Source organism: Galeopterus variegatus, unplaced genomic scaffold (assembly GCF_000696425.1).
Source record: "Galeopterus variegatus unplaced genomic scaffold, G_variegatus-3.0.2 Scaffold724, whole genome shotgun sequence".
NCBI lineage: Eukaryota > Metazoa > Chordata > Mammalia > Dermoptera > Cynocephalidae > Galeopterus > Galeopterus variegatus.
In genome coordinates this window covers 172,931-196,888 of record NW_007726835.1, presented here as the reverse complement: position 1 = coordinate 196,888, position 23,958 = coordinate 172,931, and the positions used below count along the sequence as shown (strand labels likewise).

The following is a 23,958-nucleotide window of genomic DNA, read 5'->3' as shown; positions in this document are numbered from 1 at the left end:
ATATATATATATATATATATATATATATATATAATTAACTATAGTTCTCATGTTGTACATTAGATCTTGACTTATTTATCTTGCATAACTGCTACTTTGTGCCCTTTGACCTACATGTTCCCATTTCCCCTGCCCCTGGTAACCACTGTTCTGTTTCTACGTTTTAGTTTTTTGGGGGGTTGTTGGTTTGTCTCGCTAGATTCCACATATAATTGAGATTATGCATTATTTTTTTGACTGTGTCTGGCTTATTTCACTTAGCATAATGTCCTCTAGGTTCATCCATGCAAATGGTAGGCTCTCCCTCTTTTTCAAGGATGAATAATATTCCTGTGTGTGTGTATATGTATGTATGTAAATGTATATGTACATCACAGTTTCTTTATCCACTCTTCTGTCAACAGACCCTTGGGTTGCATCCATATCTTGGCTATTGAATAATGGTGCATTGAATATGGGAATGCAGACATCTTTACAAGGCAGTAATTTCATTTCCCTTGCGTAGATACCCAGAAGAGTGATTGCTGAGTCATATGGTACTTCTATTTTTTATTTTTTTTCAAGTACCTTCATACTGTTTTCCACAGTGGCTGCACCAATCTACATTCCTACCAACAATGTACATGGGTTCCCTTTCCACCACACCCTTACCAGTGCTTGTTATCTCTTGTCTTTTTGATAAAAGCCATCCTAACAGGTGTAAGATGATATCTTATTGTGGTTTTGATTTGCATTTCCCTGATTATTAGTGATATTGAGCACCTTTTCATATACCTGTTGGCCATTTTTATGTCTTTGAGAAATGTCTATTCAGGTCCTTTACCCATTTTTTAACTGGATTATTTGATTTTTTTGCTGTCGAGTTGTCTGAGTTCCTTATATATTTTGAATATTAACCTCTTATCAGGTATATGGTTCACAGATTTTTTTTCTCACTCTGTAGTCTGCCTTTTCATTTTGTTGATTGTTTTCTTTGCTGTGCGAAAGGCCATTAACTTTTACCAGGCACCATATGTCCAAAGTTAGATTTTCTCTTAAAACCACCAAATGTTGTATTTTTACTCTAAACGTGTTGCATTTCCTTTCTTTAAAGACATCACTTAAAATGATAGGGAAAAATTGACATAATTTTTATTGTAAAATTAGCAGTGGTAAATTTGTTAAAGCATTAAACAGCCTCATTAAGTGTTTGTAGGTTCACATATCCTGATCAGGCATGGAAAAATATATTCATTCATTTAAAAAATATTGAACATTTACTATGTGCCAAGTATTGCACTCATGTTCAGTGAAATCCTTTTGTTAAGAGATACTCATGAAAAACAGTCAGACTGGGCCGGCCCGGTGGCGCACTGCTACAGTGCGCCGCTTGGGAGCGCGAGAGCGCTCCCGCCGAGGGTTCGGATCCCACATACAGACCGGTTCCCGCTCACTGGCTGAGCGAGGGGCGGGCGCAGCACCGAGGGTTGCGATCCTGTTGCTGGTCCCGGTCCGGGCGTGACACTGAGGGTTGCGGTCCGTTGCCGGACACGAAAAAAGACAAAAAGGAAAAAAAAAAAAAGAAAAACAGTCAGACTATCAAAATCATTTATTGGTGGAAGGGAATAAAACAAATGTCTATATGCTATAAAATTCAAGTTGATCTTTTTATCCCTACATATTAGAAACTGTGGGATCTGGCTTCCTGATTTTGCCACTGACTTTGGATTTCTACATGATTTACTTAACTTTGTGGTGGTATCTTAGATCATTGATCAAGGAAAATAATTTCACTCCCACTTAATGACTGTTCACCTTCATTCTTCATACCTCGCCCCAAATATCTAAAAATGTTATAGAAAGAAACTCTTAATATGGAAAGTGGTTTAGAGTGTCAAGTCTGGAATAAGAATAATCAAGTCCTGTCCTTCCTCTCCAATACATGCTGTATGAGTACTTCTCTTTACCTTAGTTTTCTCTGAACTTTAGTTTTCCCATCTATAAAAAAGGGAAAATGTTACTACAACCTCACAGTGTTGTTACGAGGAGTAAATGAAGTTAAACGTGTAGAGCACTTCATGTACTACCTAGTACATTGTAAATGTTGTAAATGTTTGATTTGATCTATGATTATTACTATTTGATCTATGATTATTACTATTGATCAAGTATTCAAATTATTGCTGGGTATAGTGACCTATTAGAGGAGATATTACTCTAATGATTTTCAATTTACTTACAGAGGAGTGATAATCTTAGATGTGTTAGGTTTATCCATGTATCTACCCACTCACTCAGATATTAAGTAGCTGCTATTTGCTTGATACTGAGTTAGGTGCTAAATGATAGACTGTAAGAATTGCATATACTTTGAATCAAATTAATTGTAAAATTTAACTTTAGGGAAAAAATTTCTTTCAAGAATAATTGTACATTAGCCACTTTCTGGGTCTTTTTAAGAAGGAGTTATCTGTTCACTGACTACAGCTGTCACTTTATTTACACTTTTTTTTCCTTGAAAGAATAGCTTTAGTGTTTAAGGAATCTAATTATCTTTTATTCGAGACAGTCATCAACTTCCTTAAACAGAATCTTCCATTAGTCTTTGAATAACACATTTCTTTTGAGCACACCTGTTTTATAATAATGTCACTACCTTACTATTTTTTTCATTTTTACTACTTTACATTTTGATACGTCTTTTCACTGGAGGATATCAAAACACCTTCTATGTATAATATTAAATAATCATATAATGGGAATACCTCTTTTAATACAAATATATTATTCTGTGGCTTTGCATGTTGAAAATGTTGCTTCCTAAATCCAAATAAGTGGAAATTTAGCTTAGCTTCATTAGTTTCATCATCTCTAATCATATAAGGTAAACATGTCTGGCAAGTGAAAACAGTATGGGAGTGCATTCATTGATATATAATTTATATGCAAGTAGTTTGAGGTCTCTCTCTATATAGGGTACTATTTAAAGTGTTGAACTATAGATTTCAGAAGATTTGACTTTATTTGCATAGAGTAAAGTATCTCCTCATCAAAATATAAGGAAAGTTATAGTTTGACATTTACTTTTAAGTTTCTTTGAAGAAAAATGTTGTACATATCCAAAAGAATGTCTAGACAGAAATGCAAACACTTCACCTATCCTTTAGTTGCCTTTTTGAAAACTAGTTATTCTTACTTCCATCCTTTATCACAAAGTGTATTAGTGAATGTTAATAAGTTCAATCGAAATCCATCAAAAATTTGAGAGACACTATTTAATAATGTCCCTGGCTATGCTCTAAATTTGTAGACCTCCCCAACATTACATACCCCCCTTTCTTGCTCTGCTCTTTTCTTTGGTGTTATTCACTATCTAACACAACATATATTTTACTTTTTTTTTTAATTTTATTTTTTTATATTTTACTTTTTATCTTGTTTATTTTATACTCTTCCCCACAGAATATAAACTCCATGAAGGCAGAGATTTTGTCTCATTTGTTTGCAACTATTTTCCAGGGCTTAAAATAGTGCTTGGCACATATTATCACTAATGCAGTTAAATAAATGAATCTGAAAGTTCAAGCAGCCATAATGAAAATCAGGAATACTAAGTAATTAAAGAGGGGGTTACATATTTTATATTCTTTATTCAAAGAAAAATTAAGTTTTGGGGCCGGCCCCATGGCTCACTCAGGGGAGTGCGGCACTGGGAGCGCCGAGGCCGCGGGTTCATATCCCTTATAGGGATGGCCGGTGCGCTCACTGGCTGAGTGCAGTGCGGGCAACACCACGCCAAGGGTTATGATCCCCTTACCAGTCACAAAAAAAAAAGAAAGAAAGAAAGAAAAATTAAGTTTTTTACAGGCCCATGAGACAAAGAGATCAGGAGGAAAGCAATAATTTGTTTTTGTGTCTTAAAAGTAAAGTAATAAAGATAATCATTCACTTATTAAAATGAAAATAAAACTTTATTTGACCCAGACAAATAATAAGTATTTTATTTTTCAGTCATAAGAACCTGGTAGATATCCAAGCATGTATTATGTACTCAAAAATTGTTGGCTGAATTGGCAGTGCTGCTCTCAATCAGGCGTCATTAAAGTAAGGCCCACGGCCTTTTTTTTATAAATAAAGTTTTATTGAAACACAACCATGCCCACTTGTCTAAGTGTTGTCTATGACTACTTTTGTGCTACAACAGTGGAGTTAAAATAGCTGCGACAGAGACCATATGATACACAAAGCCTAAAATATTTACTATCTGGCCCTACTATTCTATTCTATATCCCAAAAAGACCAATTTAGGCAGGGGTAAGCAAACAAACTTTTTCTGTAGATGGCTTTCTAAAGGCATGAGGTATAGTGGAGGAAACCACTATGTAAACAAGCTATTTCAATAAAGTAATAGGAGTATTAACAATGAAAGTATGGATATGAGAGCTATTATCTCTGCCTTAAGGTGTCAGGGAGACCTGGAGAGGTGGTGATATTTGAGTTGAATCTCAGTGGATCAGTTTGATATTGTCAGGTACTTCACAGGATGTACCACAGTCATTCAACAAAAATCTTTGAGCACTTTCTGTGTGCCAGATAATGTTCTAGATAGTGGGGATACACAAATGAACAAAACAAATTTTTCCTGCCACATTCAAAGGAACATGCAAAGGCAAGGAAGTGAGGTAAATAGTGCAACATTACTAAGCCAAGAGGAGTCTTGGGCTCCCTACGAAGGAAAAAAGCACACTTCACACCTGATGTGTGAGAAGTTTGAACCCGATCCTCTAGACCACCTCTAGTGGTTTCCAGCCTGGGAGCTCCAGAGATACTAGTGTGTCATGAAGTTATTGCAAAAGGATTATCAGTCAATGCTTAGATGCTAAGCAAGCGTAACCTGTGGATTTCAATAAAATGTCTTTTACACCTATTTATCACTACTTTTCATTTTTATGTACTTATTTTGAGAAAGAAAATAGATATTCATTTAAATATATTATGAATTCATAATACCCTTTTTTGACATTTTGTATCTTCTCAATCATGTGGTACTATAGCTACAACAACTTTTAAGTAACTGTCAGAGTGGTTAATTTTAACAAGAGGTTCTAAAATATTCAGCCTAGGATCTCCTGCCTATGTTGAAGCTATTAAAACTTTTAGAGAAAGCAACCAACTAAAATTTCAGTAAATATGTAGTGAGCTCCTTCTGAGTGCACTGCTCTAGCCACTAAGATTACAAAGATTAATATAAGACAAGGTCCACGTCCTCAGGGAACTTATAGTCAAAGTAAACTAGAGTCTCCATGATAAATAAGGAAGGCTAAAGTAAATATGGAGAGAAGGGCATGGATTGAGGATATATAAAAGACGTAGTAACTCTTAAGGAATAAGAATCTCTCACTGAAGGCAGACTACCAGAATAGAAGGAAAGACTAGATTATTAGGAAAAGAGATAATATTTTGCTAATGCAGGGGGAAAACTCTGTCTTTTTATTTAGAGTATTGCTTTCTTGTAGTGACAAGCCCAGTCAATCTCCAGAGAACAGGGATATTAGTGATTTATGGGTCTCTGAACATACCTCTTCTGCTTGATTTCTCTCTGCCTGTTAATAAGGTATAAACCTGTGAAATCTTAAATCAAACCATGTAAACATGTAATATAAATCATATAAAAATTTTATCTGGGTCTGACTCTTTTACATTGACAGTGTAAGTGAGACAGGAGTTGGAGAATAGTCAGTCATTCACTATGTTGATCAATCTCTGAACCCTCAGCCCAACGAGGTTACTTCTGTTACTTTCAGATTTCCAGCCTTCTTTCCTTTACATACACACGCACGCACACACACGCACACACACACACTTCCTTTTCTTTCTGCAAAGAAAGACAGAGCTATTGACTAGAAGCCCAGAATTGCCCCAAGTTCCGACCACCAGCTCGAATTCTTATGAAGTGGACTTGTAATATCCTTAATGTTGCTGTTGGCAGTCACTTACAGATTCCATTATTGTCGATCAATGCAGTCGCCATGTGAGGTGGGGGGAGGAATGGAGGAGGAGGAGAAGAAAGGAGGGATGAGAGCTTCCTATTCACAGATTTATCAACCTGCCTCTGCTCGCAGGAAATCTTCATAAAGGGGGCTGGGATGCTGTCGAAATAGCTAAAACAGGAAGGGGTTGGGGGGCTGCAGTTCTTGCAGATGACTGAAAGGAAATTTGAAAACCTTTCTCCTCAGAACAAAACAAAATGCTGAATTTGTTCTTTTGTCTTTGTTTTTGTTTGATGATATGCTTTTACTTAACTGATTAGCTATTGTTTGGTTATCTAAATTGCTTCCAGTGTAGGAACCTGTTTCTTTTTCTTTGAGTGTCTTTATTCTTTATTTTCCTATGCTTTCTCCTGTTGTTAAACATAAATCATTATTCAGTTTTATCCTGGCTTTCTCTTTCAGGCTAAAGCTTAACACCGAGAGACAGAAGGACAAATCTTTCTTCCCTTCTCTTCTACCACCCTCTTTTAACCCTCTCTATTTTCCCCCTCCCCCGTTGTATTAGATTGATGTCACAGAGACAGAATTCAGAGTGGAGGAAGGATCACATTTTCTCTTTCATCATTACAGCCTAGCCAGCAATTTAAGTGTCGGACCCCCAAGAATTTAGCCTCCATATCCTTCTTTTCCCACTTCATCATTCAGTAATTGTGCTCTGTATGGAAAAGTTTTCTGGCTGGAGAATGAGTCTCCTTTCCCCCGGTGATGTGGCGGAGTGGTTGGATAGTAGCACCGAAGAGGAGAAGAGCCTTCTGTCATTTCTGGGTACGGTAGGGCTCCCTTGTTCTTTTAACCCTTTGTTGTCCAAACTTTTCTTACTTTGGGAAATAAGACCCCAAATTTCCTAAATCCACTTTTGTATTTGTAAAAGGGGAAAGAGGAATTAAGAGAATATGTTTAAGTCATTCGCTTTCCAAGTTTTGTTTATGTCTATAGAAATGGTTCCACCAACACTGGCTATGAGAAATGAGACAGTTTGCTTTGCTTTAACAAAGAGTGCTAGCTCCATAGAAGGCTTCCCATGTCATCTGGCCAGTTGTTCGTCGTATTTAGACAACTTCTACTAGCCAAAATATATTATTGTTTTACTGTACTTTCAATACAGTGATGGTGAGGTTTGCTGTATGACAGTGGGAGTAGGCTTTGTGTGTATGAAAAGCTATCATATGAATCAAGAAGTAGCTTTTATACAAGGTATAAAATACTTGTAATGCTCATATATGATTTCTACTGAGCATATAAAATAGGACACATGGACCAGCCATTACTTTAACTTTGCATTTACAAATATTTTCTAATAAATTTCTAAGTAAGGCAATTGTTGATCATGGAGTTATTGATATAATAAACAAATTCCTACAAAAGTTAGGTTGTAAATCCAATTGTATTTTAAATGTGATAGGAGAGCTTGATACTTACAAAAAAAAATCCTATTTATGAATACTTTTATTAGATTAATAATAACCTTCAAATTTATCTTTTTTATAATAATGTGTTTGCTTAAGTATAGGTATACTTTTATTATAAATGGGCAGAATTCTGTTGATCTTCTGATGTATTCCTCATGAATATTTTCTATGACTATGAATAGTCTTCTGCTAGTCCAAAAGATATCTCTACTATTTGTAAATCTTTCTTATACTTAGCATAAGTTTCTCTTTGTTTTATTTAATTAAGTACTGTTGTCAATCTTAACATTCCATAAATGATTTCGTTTTTCATGCCATTTAGACAAAAACAGTCATCCTATCCAGGTCTTTTCTAACTCTATACTCAGGTAGATATATTTAGATATTAATATTACTTTTAATTTGTTTATCAGAGCCTTATTTATCTTGGGCATTTGGACGACTTTAAGAAATACATGTACCTCTTAAGTCTTCAATTTTCCGAAGCCTTTTCATTCTATTTGCTTCCCATTTCCATCCCCCAACACATGCACACATACGTATAGGGAAACATCAGTGAAGAAAATTCAAATTTCTCTAAGTAAAACCAACTACTTAGATCCTACCACATCATAGAAAAGGAAGGCAGAATCATCATTAAACATCTTTTCCTTGATCTTTATGAATTCTAGTAATCCAGACACAAGGTTACTTCTCTCTCTCTTTTTTTTTTTTTTTTTTTGCTCTTATTTCACTATGGCTAAAAAGAATTTGATCAAATAAATAGAGCTGAGCAAATAAGTACTACAGTGGTGCACCTGCCCACCCCTTTTCCTGTCCTCTGATTATAGAAGAGTTAGTGAATTCCCAGTTATCCACAGATAGAGGTGACAAGGAATGTTAGAACTTGCTTTGAAGGAAAATGGAAATTTACATAAATTACTACATTGACTTTTAGGTAGTTAATTCCCAATTGTCCACCTAATGGAAGGAAACCTTAGCATGTATAATATATAAAACATAGATAAGTCAGAGTTGTGATTGTGCTGAAGGGCTATAACAAGTTTAGTTGCTGAGTTAATAGACAGTTATGTATCCCATGCTCTGCTGTGGCAGGGCTAAGCCTTGATGTCAGCAAGTCTTATTTTTAGGAATGAGGCTCTCTCCTGACTGTAGGTAGCAAACATTTCCATCAGTGGATAAGTAGGAATTTACTAAGCTCCTCCAGAGGAACTAGGAACAAAACTATCTCAGATGTAGATAGTGATAGCTCGAAGATTAAGCAATGCCTTTGTGGTATTTGCTAATACAGTTACCATTAATGACAACATGCTTTTCCCGATGAGGATGCCAGCGGAAAAATAAAAACTGAACCTACTTCATGGTGTATCTAGGATGAGTAGAACCAAGAGACATTATATCAAGGAACCTGTCAAACTTTCTTTGCTTTTAATGCTTTCTTTGCCAAAAGGAATTTTAAGGCAGATTTCTGTCTAGAAGGGAAGATGCAAGCAAAGTACTTTGTGCTGGTAGTACTTTCTACTACTTCCCTCTGGAGGATAACCACTCAACTAACGTTCAGGCCTTCCCAGTAATGTAGCACACTGCTGACTCGATGAAACTTCATAAAACTGTGTTCTGTTTTTTATTCTGTCCAAAACCCCTCTATGTTCTCTTCATCACCTACAGATAAAGTCAAAATGTCTTAGTGTGGAACTTATTCTGGCTCTTCCACATGACATTCCACTATTCATTTTGGGGGGCAAAAACCCCCAAACCTCCATTTCAACCAAATTGGTTAACTTTCTGTCTCTTGAACAAACATTTTTCTTCAAGGTAGGAACAAGCTTTCCCACCTTTACACATGCTGTTTCTTCTATCAGCAGTGTCCAAACTCAGCTTTCCAAACTCAGCTTTTCAAACCCCTGCCCCTGTTTCAAATTTTGCCCAATGTGATGTTCAAGACACTGCTAGGTGCTGTGGCTGGATACAAAGAAGTATAAGATAAAACTGCTTGTGTGATGCATAGAGTTTGGCTGGGGAGAAAACATGAACTATGTAAGAGTTAAATGAGAAAGATTAAATGATAATTAAAGATGACAATGGAGAAAATAAAATAAGGCAAAAATTACTGTGGGAGTTTGAAGAAAGGAGACATCACTTTTGATTAAGAACATTGAAGATTGCCTTACAGAGATGGGATTTAACCTGAATCTTAAAAGATAGAATAGATTTTTATGGAATGGTGGGGTTTTCTATATGAAAGCAGTGTCATGAGAATATTAAATTATTTACAGGTCCAGTGAGTAAACTGACTTGAAAGGAAAGGAGAGTTCATGTAAAGAAGTAATGAGAGATAACATTTGGGGGCTCACTGTGTAGGATCTTTCATGACAGGCTAATGAGCGACAGTTTTATCCGGAAAACCAGAGAGAAGAATTAAAGATTCGTGAGCAAGAAAAAGATATGATCAAAATTGGTTTTTAGGAAGACAGCTGAAAGTGACACTATGGGAGAAGAGACTAGGAGCAGTTAAACCAGTTTCAAAGCTATTGCAGTCATTCGGATATGAAAAAAATTCCTCTATTTTAACATTTATCACTCTGCATTATAATTATTGGTTTGCTTATTTATTATTAAAATTAGATTGTAAAGGAGGGCTCAATCTTCTGTCTTTCAAACACCTAGAATACTCCAGGTGCAGATAAGTGTTTGCACGGCTCAGATGAATAACTGAAATAAAAAGATGGAGAGATTATAAAGGATCTATCAGCAGAATTGGTGACAGATTGGGGAAATGGGAAGCAAAATTAGTCAAAGACAACTTTTGAACTTGGAAGGATGGTGGTATTTTTAACAGAAATAGCAAAGTTGAAAAAGGGAACCAGTTTTTGAGGGAAGATGGTGAGTTCTGTTTGGATATATTGAGTTCGAGATCATAAGTACACACCCAGACAGAAAACAAGGTCTGGTCATTGGAAATAAAGTCACAGGTAGAGAGCACGATTTAGGAGCCATTCATCTAGAGAAGAAAGATAGTTGACAATGTCAATAGATGATCCATTATCGAGAGACTATCCAGAAAAAAACGGAGGGCAGGGCCTGAACCTTGAAGAGCACTATTTGCAGGTGGGTAGAGAGGAGGAGAGACAGAGTGAATTACCATAAATGTAGGAGGAAAGCCAGGATGGTGTGGGGTCACAAGTGCTAAGGTAGAAAGGTCAACAGTGTGGTCAGTAGTGTCGGTGGTTACAAAAGCCAAAGAGAAGTTAGAAAAGACCACTGGATTTGACCATTAAGAGACTGTTCATAACCTGTGAAAGTATCAATACTATTTCAGTAAAGGTGAGGGGGGAGAAGTCAGATTTTATAATATGGATAACAACACTTGGTGGTGAGACAGTGGAAGCAACAGGTTAAGTCTGTTGCCTGAAGAAACCTGTGACTGGTGGAAAGAAAAATGTGCCCTTTTAAAAACTAAACTGGGGAAACGTGCATATTTTTAGGCAGAGGAGAGAGCATGATACTGAACCTAGAAGAGAGGAGAATAACTGAGAGAATGAAATATTCTATGGGTTTAGGGGTGAGGGTGGAATTAAAAGCACAAGATTAACCTTTGGAGGGGAGAAGAGTGAAACTCATATAGGAATCAAATATGCATGTGGAGATTTAGCACATGAGAAGTAGGGAAGATGGGGAGATAACAGCTAGACTATTTTTTTTTCCTTTAAGTTTTTATTTTGTCAATATACAGTGTGGTTGATTATTATGGCCCATCACCGAAACCTCCCTCCCTCCTCCCTCTGCCCCCTCCCACCCAAGAATGTCCTTTCCGTTTGCTTGTTGTAACAACTTCAAAAAAATTGTAGTTGTTATATCTTCTCCCCCGGTTTTTTTTTTTGTGGTGTGTGTGTGTGTGTGTGTGTGAGTGAATTTATTTATTTATTTTTAGCTCCCACCAATAAGTGAGAACATGTAGTATTTCTTTTTCTCTGCCTGACTCGTTTCACTTAATATTATTCTCTCAAGGTCCATCCATGTTGTTACAAATGGGAGTATTTCATTCGTTTTTATAGCTGAGTAGTATTCCATCATGTAGATATACCACATTTTCCATATCCACTCATCCGATGATGGACATTTGGGCTGGTTCCAACTCTTGGCTGTTGTAAAGAGTAACAGCTAGACTATTAATCTTGGGACATTTATCACACCCAGTCTTGCATTGTAGTTAGTTGTTTGTGCACTGATATAATACCTCTCTGCTTCTGCCAGGTAGGGATCTTCTCTTAATATTTCGGCATCTTTCAGAATAGCACTGAATAGGTGCTTAATAAATACATTTTTTTTGCATGAATGAATGCTATCCTGATACCCAAAAGTTTGAGATTCAGCTCTTTCAAAATTAGTCTTTCAGATCCATCTTTATTCTCCCTTTTTCTACTACTGTTCTCTACTCCCATACTTACAAATGCCACTTCAGGTTCATTGGTAGCATTTGCAATTATTATTTAACAGATTATGATTGGGTTTACCAAATTCGAGAATGAGAAGGAAAATACTAAAAGTGTTTTTACCACTTTTTTTTTTTTTTTTTTTTTGAGACCGGCCACACCGCGCTCAGCCAATGAGTGCACCGGCCATCCCTATATAGGATCCGAACCCGCGGCGGGAGCACTGCTGCGCTCCCAGTGCTGCACTCTCCCGAGTGCGCCACGGGCTCAGCCCACCACTTTTATTTTTTAAACTAAATTTGAATTAGTTCATTTCACTTCATTAAGTGATGTAATTTAAGTGATAGAGTAATTCTATAAAAGAAGAATGTAATTTTGACAAATCCTAAACATTTTTAAGTTTCTAAATGACTCTTATTGACTATAATTAATCATTGGTATCAGCAACTATTATCTGATTGCTAAAGTTATACCTAACATTAGGGGGGAAACATATTCAAAAACTGAAACTCTCTTTTCTGGTAATATGACAGACTAGATATCCTGAAGAATAATATAGAAACAACTAGAAATGCCATATTAATGTAACTAACACTTTTATCTAAATGGCTGAACTCTCAGGAAGGAAAGGAACTCCCCAGGAAGAGAACGAGGATAACAAAGAACTAAAAATCCAGGTAGTAAATCATCCTGGGGCATTTGCCAATCTCAGAATTCCAGAGGGTTTAAGTTTTAGTGACTGAAAGGAGATGGGCCAAAGGTTCAAACAAAGTGAGGGATTAGAATTGAAAGCTGCACTTTTCCCATAGGAACAAATCTTTGAATGAGTTACACCCTCCGTAAAGTGGAAATAAGAAAAAATCTGCTCACTGACAAAAATAAACAAATCTTACTTATCTCAGCCTTGACTGGGGGGCAAGCATGGTGAGGGAAGAAATCCCCTAAGAATTCATAACTACATTTCCAATAAGGTAAAACTAAAATAGTGGACAACAATAATATTCAGAGATAGGAAAGGGGTAATTGGAATTGAAGTATTTTAAGATTGTTGGATTATTCAAGAGAAGAATAGAAATCATGACTAGCTTTAGGTTTTAAGTATACATGTTAAATTGTTAAGGATGACAACTAAAAGAATGGAATAAAACTGCATAATTTTAAAAGCAGTAGAGGAGAAAAAGGAATTTTTAAAACCTGATTAATCTGTTAAAAAAACAGAAAATCAGGGGGGAAAAAGCATAGAAAAAAGTAAATGGAAAAACAGTAAGATGGTAAAAATAAAATCCAGCTATATCAGAGAACACAATATATGAAAATGTTAAAAAGTGAGAATTGTCGGACAAGTTTTTTTGTGAATGTTGTTAATGAGCGAGACATCTAAACCACAAGGACCCAAGAAAGTGGAAGGTAAAGATTTGGTAAAATATATATCAGGCAAATACTAATTAAGAGAAAGCTGGTGTAGCCATGAAAATAAGATTTAATGGGACTGTCTAAAAGCATTACAAGGAATAAAGGAGGTCCCTCAATAATGATAAAATGTAAAAATCACTAGAAAGATATAATAATCTTAACAGGTACCCGATAAAAAAAGCCTCAAATTTTATGTGACAAAAATTGACAAATATATAAGGAGATATTGATAATTCTTTAATCTGTCTACAAGTATTAATAAAGATATAATAGATATTAAAAAATACAATAAGCTTGAGTCAATGGACATGTATAGAATTCTGATTCCAACAATTAGTCTTCTCAAGCATGTATGGAATCTTTATAAAAACTGACAATAGACTGAGGAATAAAACAAATCTCAAAAAGTTTTAAAGTCATACAGGTTGCATTCTGTGATAACAATTGAACTAAGTTAGAAATTAGTAACCAAAAAAATTACTTTAAAAACCTTTACTTTTGGATACTCTTAAAGTTACTTATTATATAACTCGTTAGTCAAAGAAGAAAAGATGATGGAACCTACTTAGAACTGAAGAATACTGAAAATAGTACGAGTTTAAAAACTTGTGGGATATTCCTAAAATAGTTCTTAAGTGATATTTAAAGTCTTTTACATTGGGGCTGGCCAGTTAGCTCAGTTGGTTAAAGCACTGCCTTAATAACACCAAGGTTAAAGGTTCAGATCTCCATGCTGGCCAGCTGCCAAAAAATAGTAATAATAATAATAAGGTCTTTTATATTGAACAGCAGAAACGCTGAAAATTAATGAGCTAATTTAACTCAGCAAGTTAGGAAAGAAAGAATAAACCCGAAGAAAGTTTAGGAAAAGAGATAACTAATATAAGGGCAGATAATAATGAAATGGAAAACAGAAATAAATGTAATAGAATCAATAAAACCAAGAGTTGTTTCTTTAAAAAGTCTAATGAAAATAGGAAAAACCATCAAGATTTCTGCAAAAGTGAAAGTACCAATAATGTTAGAAATGAAAAGACAATTGCAGAAAATTAGAGACTAAAAATAGGTGGCTATCATAAACAACTTTATGATGATATATTTGAAAATTTAGACAAAATGAACATTTTAAAGAAAAATATAATTTATTAAAATTGACAGTAAAAGTAGTCAAAAGTGTAATTAGGCCTGATCAACCTGTAACCATTAAAGAAATTGAACCAGTATTTTAAAATCTACCACCAATTACAGTTTGATTTCTCCATATAGCTTGACTTCAGAAAAAGAATGAATGCAAGATCACATTGGCATTAATAGTTCCAAACAGTGGTAATTCAGTTTTTCATAGCAGATGAACAAAATGGTATTCTGATATTTGAAAACAAAAAATACCTAAGAGCCATGCTAAAATCTAAACATGGCCATTGAATCCATATAGAGTCTCACAGGTGGTCATGGTTCCCTTAGATTTTTTTGTCTTACAACTTTTGTTTAAGCAATTTCCTTAGAATAGAAAAAAAAAAATAGGTGTTCTTTCAAAAATTTTTCTTATAAGGATGCACAATTACAAAATTTAGTTAGATAGGAGGAATAAATTCTGATGTTCTCTGTTGCACAATAGGGTGATTATGGTTAGCAGTTAAGATATGTATACTACATAATAGCTGGAGGATAGGCTTTTGAATGTTTTTGCCACAAAGAGATGATAGATACATGAGGGGATTGATACATTAACTACCCTAACCCCGTTATTATACAACACAAATGTGCATTAAAACATCAGATTATAGGGGCCGGCCCGGTGGCGCACTGCTACAGTGTGCCGCTTGGGAGCGCGGCGCCGCTCCCACCGAGGGTTTGGATCCCACATACAGACCGGTTCCCGCTCACTGGCTGAGCGAGGTGAGGGCGCAACACCGAGGGTTGCGATCCCGTTGCCGGTCCCGGTCCGGTATGGGCACGACACTGAGGGTTGCGATCCGTTGCCGGACACGAAAAAAAAAAAATCATCAGATTATACCCCATAAGTGTGCATAATTACAATATATCAAAGTGAAAAATAAAAGTAAAAATTAAAGGAAATTAAGCTGAAGAGATATCTTAAGTAAATGAAAATGAATAAGAATATATGAAAACTTAAACCTGATAAATTTATGTGTGAGTGTACTTAATAAAGTTTGGAAATTTGTGAATTTTTAAATAGAATGATGCAAGGGAGGAAAAACCACAAAACTTGTAAACCTAATTTCCCATGAGCTTATTTATCAAAATCTCAATTATAACTGAAGATTTAAGTTAATATACATAAAAGAGAGTAATTCTTAAACTTGACCAGGTGATAATTAATTCCATGTATGAATTACAAAGAACTAGAAAATTTATTAATTTATTATGTATTAAGTTGAATCATATGAAATTCTTGATAGTTTACCATTTTAACCTACCAAAAATGGCAATTCTAGATGATTCGATCTAATTGATATTTATAAGCACATGTGTTTTATAAAGGTGTCCAGACTAAGTATATTTAATTATGCTTAGCTGTTTACTTAAAATTTATTTACTACTATTTATTATCTTTTATTCTGTTTTAGTACTCCTTGCAGACAATCAAGAGTGAGTGCAAATGGCTTACTGAAACATTGTGGGAGAAATTGTTAAAATTGAGAGAATTCTATTAAAATTTGTTTTTGAAAATTTAGACAAGATCACCATTATTCAAATCTTGCAGTGTAAGACCTCAGTTGCAAAACACTAGTATTGGCCAGGAATATAGTTTACTTTGGTACCTAAATCTAGAGAATACATATAATCAAGTAATGTGAATTTATGTAAATATATTAATTGGAAATCAAAGAAATATGAATAATTAGGCCTAGTGTTATGGAAGTAAATGAATTAAAGTTGTCATTGAAGGTCACCTAAGATTTGGCTGCTAGGTGAAAACCATTAACAAAGACAGACAGGGGAATGAACATGGCCAGTTTGAGATCAGAGATTATTGGAGTGAGTGAATTGTTGGGAATTGTTGGCACAAAAGACTGAATATATGTAAGGTAGGGCCAGCTGATTTTTTTTTTCAGTGCCTGTCAGTCAAAAGATCTCTAGGAAGGGAAAAGGGAATTCCATCAAGAGAGTAATGTTTTAGGGAAATTAATCTGGTCCTAGTGAATAGGATAGCTTTAAGCAGAGACAGGAGTCAGTGAGATCGGTTAGGAGATTCCTGCCGTAATCTGCATGAGAAGATAAAAAGGCCTACGTTAGGATGATAGATTGTAATGGAAATAAAGAGGAAAAAATGAAGGCAACAGATGTTTTGGAGAGAAACTTGGCAGTGTTTGGTGGCTGAAGGGGGACAAATAAATATCATAGGCTCCTCCCTTTTCTATTACCTTAACTAATAAGTGATGTCGTGTGTAAATAATTTTGTTTTGGCACTGTGTCGTGAGCATATTTAGTTCTTGGTAATTAAGTTTTCATCTTTATATTAGAGGTCTACATATTTTTCTATTTTCTCTTTTCAATATTTTCTACTAATATCTGTTTGGGAATAAAACGCAAATTAGTCTTTTAAGGCCCTGGCATTATCAAGGACTAAATCTTTTTTTTTATATGTTCACTGAATACTGAAATCATGTTATGAATAAATCTAAGATTATACCCCCAATTATATATGTATGAAGCATATTAACAGTGAGAATATATTATTAAATCAGTTATAGAAAAAGTTTAGATAAAGGCCTTAGAGCCTCTCTGGAGATTAGAAGATATATTCCAGAGTTGATGACAAAACATAACTCACCAAAATGAAGCTGTGAGATTAAGAAAATCTTATAAATAACTATATTGACATGTTCAAACAGTTGTTTTGTGCTAAACAATACTTTGTTAGTTATTTAGAGCTTGTTCTTTGCAAAACCTAAGATCTTACTGCTTTTTATATGTGTTTGTCTTATAGGCTTTGTCTAAATATTGTTATCTCCCCACTTAGGTATACTGAAGATTAGTTTAGGAGTATTGAAGGGCATGTTAGTTTTTTGGAGGGCTTTTGTCACTTTTATTTGAGAAATCAGTAGTAGATATATCCTTTATAGCTTGTTTCCTGTTTTGTTCAATTTTTTTCACCATTGTACTTTTGTTATTGTTATTAAGCAACCTCCCTCTCTACCCCATTGCCTCACCTCTCTTTCTTGTTTCTCAGCTAGAATATTCTTATCAGCATCAGCCTTCCAGGATTGAGTTTTCCTTCTTGGGCTTTGTTTACAGTAAATCCCCTAAGGAGTATGACTTAATTTTCTTTAAAATATGAAGAATCATGTGCATATTGTTGAAGTTCTTTGAGTTATTTTTAGGAAGCAGTAAGAAAACTGGAGTCTCTGTGATTTGCATCTTATTTTTTCTCCTTTACAGCCCATTATACAAAACACATGGAGAACAGGACAGCATGCATGGTGATTAAAAGTACAGGCTTTAAATCCAGACTGCATGGTTCCAATCCTGACTCTGCCCTTTTTACCAGCTGTGAAAGCAGGGGCAGGGTAATAGAACATCTCCTTGTTTCCTTATCTGTAAAATGGGGGTGATAATTCCAGCTTCAAAGGATTGTTGTGGGGATTAAAGCGATAACTCATATAAAACATTTAGTATGTAATAAGGCATAATAAATGATGATTTGGTGTTGTAGCTATCATTGTTATGTTTTTATCATCATTGTTAAGATTCCTGGTTGTTGTCACTAGGAACCAGAGATATGTTTTGCATGTGAAACTTAAGATACCATGTAAATGTCCCTAAGCTATTTTCTGAGCCTTTTCAGTTGAAAGTGTTCTTTGTACTAAAACTATTCTCTACCATCTCATCTAACATTATCATGTGAAGAAATGGAATACTTCTGGGTGGTGGTCAGATTCCTTGACCAGGGGGAAATTTGTTTTCCCATTATATTAACAAGAAGAAATACTTTTTAAAAAATAATAATGAATAAATTTATTGAAACAAGGAAAAGGTGGGGAGACCAGATAGATGGCTTTACTTTCTGAGAATTCACCACATTTCTGTACTTAGCACAGATTCATATGTATTGGTCTGTCTAGGGCATGGAAACTTGAAAGGACTGCTTGTCTGAGTGAAGTACTACAGTCTAAGTGTTACAAATTAGATGAATTAAAGTGGCTCTGGGGATTTGTGTTTGACAGCAGCTGAATTTTGGTGACTGTCAGTGCATAGGCTTTAAAGCAGTAACAGTGGGATACAGCAGAAAATGTCCTGGTAATGGTGGATGAAATCTATAAAACATCCAGGTGCTGTGGTGTTAGCAACTAAATACATGAAGTGATTTTCTTCTCTTTGCTCTTGTCACTTTTCCTTTATACTGTTGTACTCAACTGCATCTTTAAGTTCCCACTACCTTTAGTAGTCTTCCAACTAAGAAGTATTAAACTTCATTTTTGTGAAAGCCTTTTTTGTTTCACATTTTGCCATTTGTTATTAAAGCCCCTCTTCACTGAAGAGGTACAAATGCATTTCCTACTATTCCATCCTTCCTGTTCTGTTTCTTAAATGTCTTCTGTGCCTCCTGTGGGAAAAGAACCCTCCTAATTTAGAATGCATAGCATGGAGAGATAAGTTATTTGCTTATCTGATTCATTATAATTTGAGCCACTGACATATCTCTGTAATGTTGTTAGCATTTACACATGTAAAAGAAAATAGATTATAGTGAAGTGGATTCATTCACAGTAACACTATACACACCAAAATTCCAATGACTTGAATGGATACATAAACGTAGTTTGGTGTGTATTCAATTTTTTATCATGCTTTGTTGAAATGTTATTGATTTTTAAAAAGGCTTTTGAAGTGAACTGAAGAATCCTCCTTTTGAGAATAATATTAGAAACTTGTTTCCTAAGTACAATATCAAAAATATTAAAGGGGCTCATGAATAATTATAATTGGCAAAGCGTTCACATTTATTCATATTTTATAATTCTGTACACAGAATTACTAGGAATTGTCTTTGGTTGCTAATAATGTGAAGTGTTTAGACATAATATACTCACATATGCCAAAGTGACTACATCTATGAACATGTAATGTTTTTCTGGTCTGTCATAACTTGAGAATTTTGGTTTCTTACACCATTGTCCACCAAATTAAAACTTTATAAATATCTTTCTATATTTTGTTCACCTGTCCTGCTGAATTTTGGTTAAATGAGATTTAACAAAAAGTAAATTTAGTTGATGTCTATGGATATTTGACCATAATGATATTATATTACAGATACCTTTCTCATTTAAGGTATTTTCAGAGGCTTTTGGAACCCAACCCTCAGTTAATGTGATGAACACTTCCCTTTACTCTATTCCAAACATGATAATATTCCAGATTTATTTTGAGTCACATTCATTGCTCAAAATCTTGAAAAGAAAATAATTCAGAAAATACCAGAACGTGTGTCTCTGTGGGGTTTCTATGTGATTTGAACCTTTTGGTGAAGTATGTTTGACCAGATGGTTTTTCACTTCAGAGTAAAAAGTTGAAGTCCTTACATGTAGCTTTGTACTAGCTTCCTTGTGTCTGCAGTCTTCTTCCCTGATAAATCTGCATACTTTCTTACCTTCTTAAGTATTGGCTCACACCACACCTTCACAACGCAACTATCTTTTTAAAATTCCTATACCTCCATAATAATCATATACATTGTATATTGACAAAATAAAAATTTAACGAAATAAAAAAAAAAAATTCCTATACCTCTTCATTTCTCTTACTACTTTTTATTTCCGCCAAAACACTTATCACCTTCTAACATTGTTAGAAGATTGTTTGCCTCCCTAACGTCATATAAGTTCATGAAGGCAGAGACATTTCTCTATTTTGTTTACCCAGGTCTCCTTGATCTGAACTCATAGTAGACACTCAGTAAATATTAGTTGAATTAATGAATGAATTCTTATGTAATATAAGTACACACACGTATATGGGTGCACACACACATAACTGATCATTTCAGCTCATTAAGAAATGTGATTTCACAAGCAGTCATTGGACTTCTACAGAATTTCATAAGTATTTTCTAAATTCCTTCAGCTAAGTGTGTAGTAGTTGGGTAGGCCTAGGGTGGTGGGAGGGGATAAGTCATAAGAGAGGTATGTTGGTGATAGTAGCTATAGAAGAACTGCAATAACTACCCTGCCCTCAAATATCTGGTCTCAAGACTAGCTCACAGTGTTTAGGGGAAATGTGGCACGTATGTTGAATTTTAAAGAAAAATACCAGAAATTACATGTCCAAATACTAAAAGGAACAGTAAATCATTATGCACGTCAAAAAGAGCCATGGCACTGGTGAGCTATAGCATTTGAGTAACCTCAAGGTGTGAGTAGTTGGGCAAATAAAATTCTTTGGCTCATCAAAATTGTCTATGGAAGGTAAAGCTAAAAGAACTAAATTCTTTTATATTTTATGGTACTGTTTTTTATTTTAAATACATTCTTGTATTTATTCATTTAACAAATATTGTTTAAGCACCTATCACATGTCAGTTGCAGGGATAGAAGATACTATGTGGGGAATGGTAACCTGTGATTTTTTTTTAATACTGTATTTTTAAAGGAAAAAAATTATAGCAATAGTTTTTATTGTAAAACTTTAGAAAAATGCAGAAATGCTAAAAGAAGAAAATAATAATTTAGAATCGACTGTCTCACAGGAAACTACTCCTTAGGGTTCTCCCCAATATATAATTATTTCCTTTTCTTACAAGAGATCTAGGAATTTTTTGACATTTGCTCCCCGGTAAGTGAACTAAAGGCCATGAATACACTATTAGGTTCTACAGCAGAGGTTGACTTCTGTTTGTTGAACAGGCCATCCTCTGCCAAAAGTATCTTTGCCCATATAATTACCCAGTTTTCAATTTTTTTGTCACACTTTTCAAAGAAAGAACACTGACAAGGGAAAAATGTGTATGTTGAGGAAATGACATTTTAAATACTACTACACTTTGGATTTAGAGAGCCTTTTCCTTCCAAACAGTTAATTTAGCATCGAAGTATATAAACTCATTAGTCTTATCTTCATCTCTGCTTGGTCTGAATAATTCAAATAATTAAATGATGAAGACTAGCACAGGAAAGGTGAAATAGCTTACACCGAATCATACAGATAGTTGGTAGAACTGCTAAGAAAAGCACTCAAGGGGCCGAGCCTGTGGCGCACTCGGGAGAGTGTGGCGCTGGGAGCGCAGCAGAGCTCCTGCCGTGGGTTCGGATCCTATGTAGGGATGACCGGTGCGCTCACAGTGCTCACTGGCTGAGCGCGGTGCAGCCGGTCTCAAAAAGGAAAAAAAAAAAAAAAAAAAAGAAAGAAAAAGAAAAGCACTCAAATGTTTTCTTTGTTCAATATATCATCCTATATGGAGCTGTGTTGGAGGTTCTCTCATCATTGTAACTCATCACCTCGTCTCAGTTCATACCCAATAGCAAAGGAAATGAAGAGATAAATTTGAAACTTAACCAGGCTTGTTATAACATTTTTTGCCTTTCACTCCGAAGATGAAAAATATCATTTTTAGAGGATGAGAAAATGAGCAAAGCAGTTTTAGACCTTTATCTACTGAAACCATATTGTATGTTTCTTGCCTTAGTCTTAGAGATGAGCATATTTAAAAATGACTGTAATTAAATATTGCAACTATGAAAGGAACATTAATTTAATAGCAGATGAAAAAAATAGGACATAGCATGAGTAGGGGTAGGGGAGACAGCTGTCTAATTTTTGGCCTTCTGGAACTAGTACAGATTTTCCTTCCAACTCAGCAGAAATGTAGCTTTAAGAGCATAATAGAAGCTTTCCTTTCTGCTTGGAGATTTAAAGTTAAAGGTAGATGGACCAGTTTAATACGCAGGCCTACCTGTGACTATTCCAGCAGGTTCTTCATTTTGTTCTTACTAATGCTGCTACCTTGTTTCTAAGTGGACATTAGTTCTTGAGGTATATATTTTTCTCTCTGCTTTGAATTAGTTATGAATCTTCTGAGAACTAAAGAACCTGGATATTTCAAAGACCTGTTCTACATCAGCAAATAAATTGCATTGTCAAAGGGGTTGAAAAAGCGACATAGTGAAAAGTACTTCCTCTTCATTAGCTGATTTAGCTTACCTCATTTCCTTTCCCCTTTTTAGTGGCAAGTGTGCAAACTTAAAGGATAATTTAATTTCTTCTTTCTGGATGCAATAATGTCTTATAAGCTATATCAGAGTTGTGATTTTTTTTCATGATACGGAAAGAATCTAAACGAGAGAAAAAAAAGTACCACAAATGCTATATTTATTACACTTTGAAATGTGATTGCTCATTTTAGCCAATGTAATTTCAAATAGTTAGAAGCATTGAAATATATTTATTTAATGTATTTATATGCCTGAAAACTAAAATTAGATGTTTGGAAGAAAGTGAGGAAATAAGTTTCAATATTTTTCCTTAGCCAGAACATTGCAAATTAAGGAAACTATTTACTAGATCTTTTTATCCTAGCTAATGAATCTTACTTTTCTCCCAATTTGGTTTCTGTCCGTTATTCAGAGATTAAAATGTACTGCATCATGATATTCAATCTCCTGTGTCTTCTAATTTGATATGAGGTTACCTTTATGGGTAATTATCAGAAGAAAGATGAGATTTTCTTCTACCTCACTAGCCCCTCTCCCCACCTGCCTTGCTCCCCACCCCCTCCTACAGAATTGCCTAACTTGGATAATCACCCTGTACAGTCATATTCCTGAAGTCTGAAGGTCTTGCTGCTCAATGTGCTCTGACTAGCTGATTTGCTTAAATTCAGTGCTTTGTGCCGTTCCTATGAATCTGAGCTAATTATACTGCCATTTTTCAGAGATGTGCGTTAGAAGTCATGTGTGCCTAATTCTGAAAATGGCTTTGTACATTAAGGCTCATTTAACCACTGATGGTTAGAGAGAAGTTGAAAGACAATTATTGGCCATAATTTTAAAGTACAGTAATAGCATGGAACTCTCTTGTACTGCAGGCATATAAGACACTATGTTGTCAACCTCTCAGTTATTAGGAATGTTGCAATTTGATGTGTATCTTAGTGGTCAAGATGTCATAAGGAAGGTATGTTTAGTTATGGAAGAGAAAATCAGTGTCCAGCATGCAACGATACTAATAGGATAAGCACTTCCAACTGGATTTCATAGGAGGGATTGATTTGTGTGCATTACTAGGTCTGTGTAAGATGGTGTCCTTTTGGCACTAGCTGAATATAAATTTCAGTAAATGCTTTTTCTTGCTGCAGATTAGTGTAATACAGTTAAATTTTCTGTGACTGAGGGGAGGCAGTGGTTGGGCATCTGTTAATAGTCTGAAAGTAACTAATGAGGATGTGCAGTCGGAAGGATTGATTGAATAGCTGCAGTCCTGTGTGTTTCTTTCTCGCCTGCTCTCTCTGCAAGCTGTAGAGAGGGAGGGGGAAGAGCAAGACACAGGGAGGGAGCGAGAGAAAAAACGCTTTCTCTTAAGTGGAAGTAGCACGGATCCCAGGGGCCAGGAGGCCAGAAATGGAAGTTTAAACTGCATCTGTCTTTTAAAGGGAGAACAACAGGAATCAAAATGTCAGTCTCCGGAGTTAGGATTTACTCCTTATTTTTTAAG

General features: G+C 35.2%; 1 protein-coding gene across 1 annotated transcript in view; it reads left to right on the top strand.

The window, feature by feature from the left end:
- The first annotated feature begins 6,731 nt into the window (after window positions 1-6,731).
- The window catches only part of RASAL2 (RAS protein activator like 2), a 105,727-nt gene continuing 88,500 nt past the window's right edge, over window positions 6,732-23,958 (top strand). Inside the window, exon 1 of the mRNA XM_008571818.1 lies at window positions 6,732-6,794. The gene's annotated coding sequence lies outside the window, so the exon portion shown is untranslated. The remainder of the gene's footprint in view (window positions 6,795-23,958) is intronic.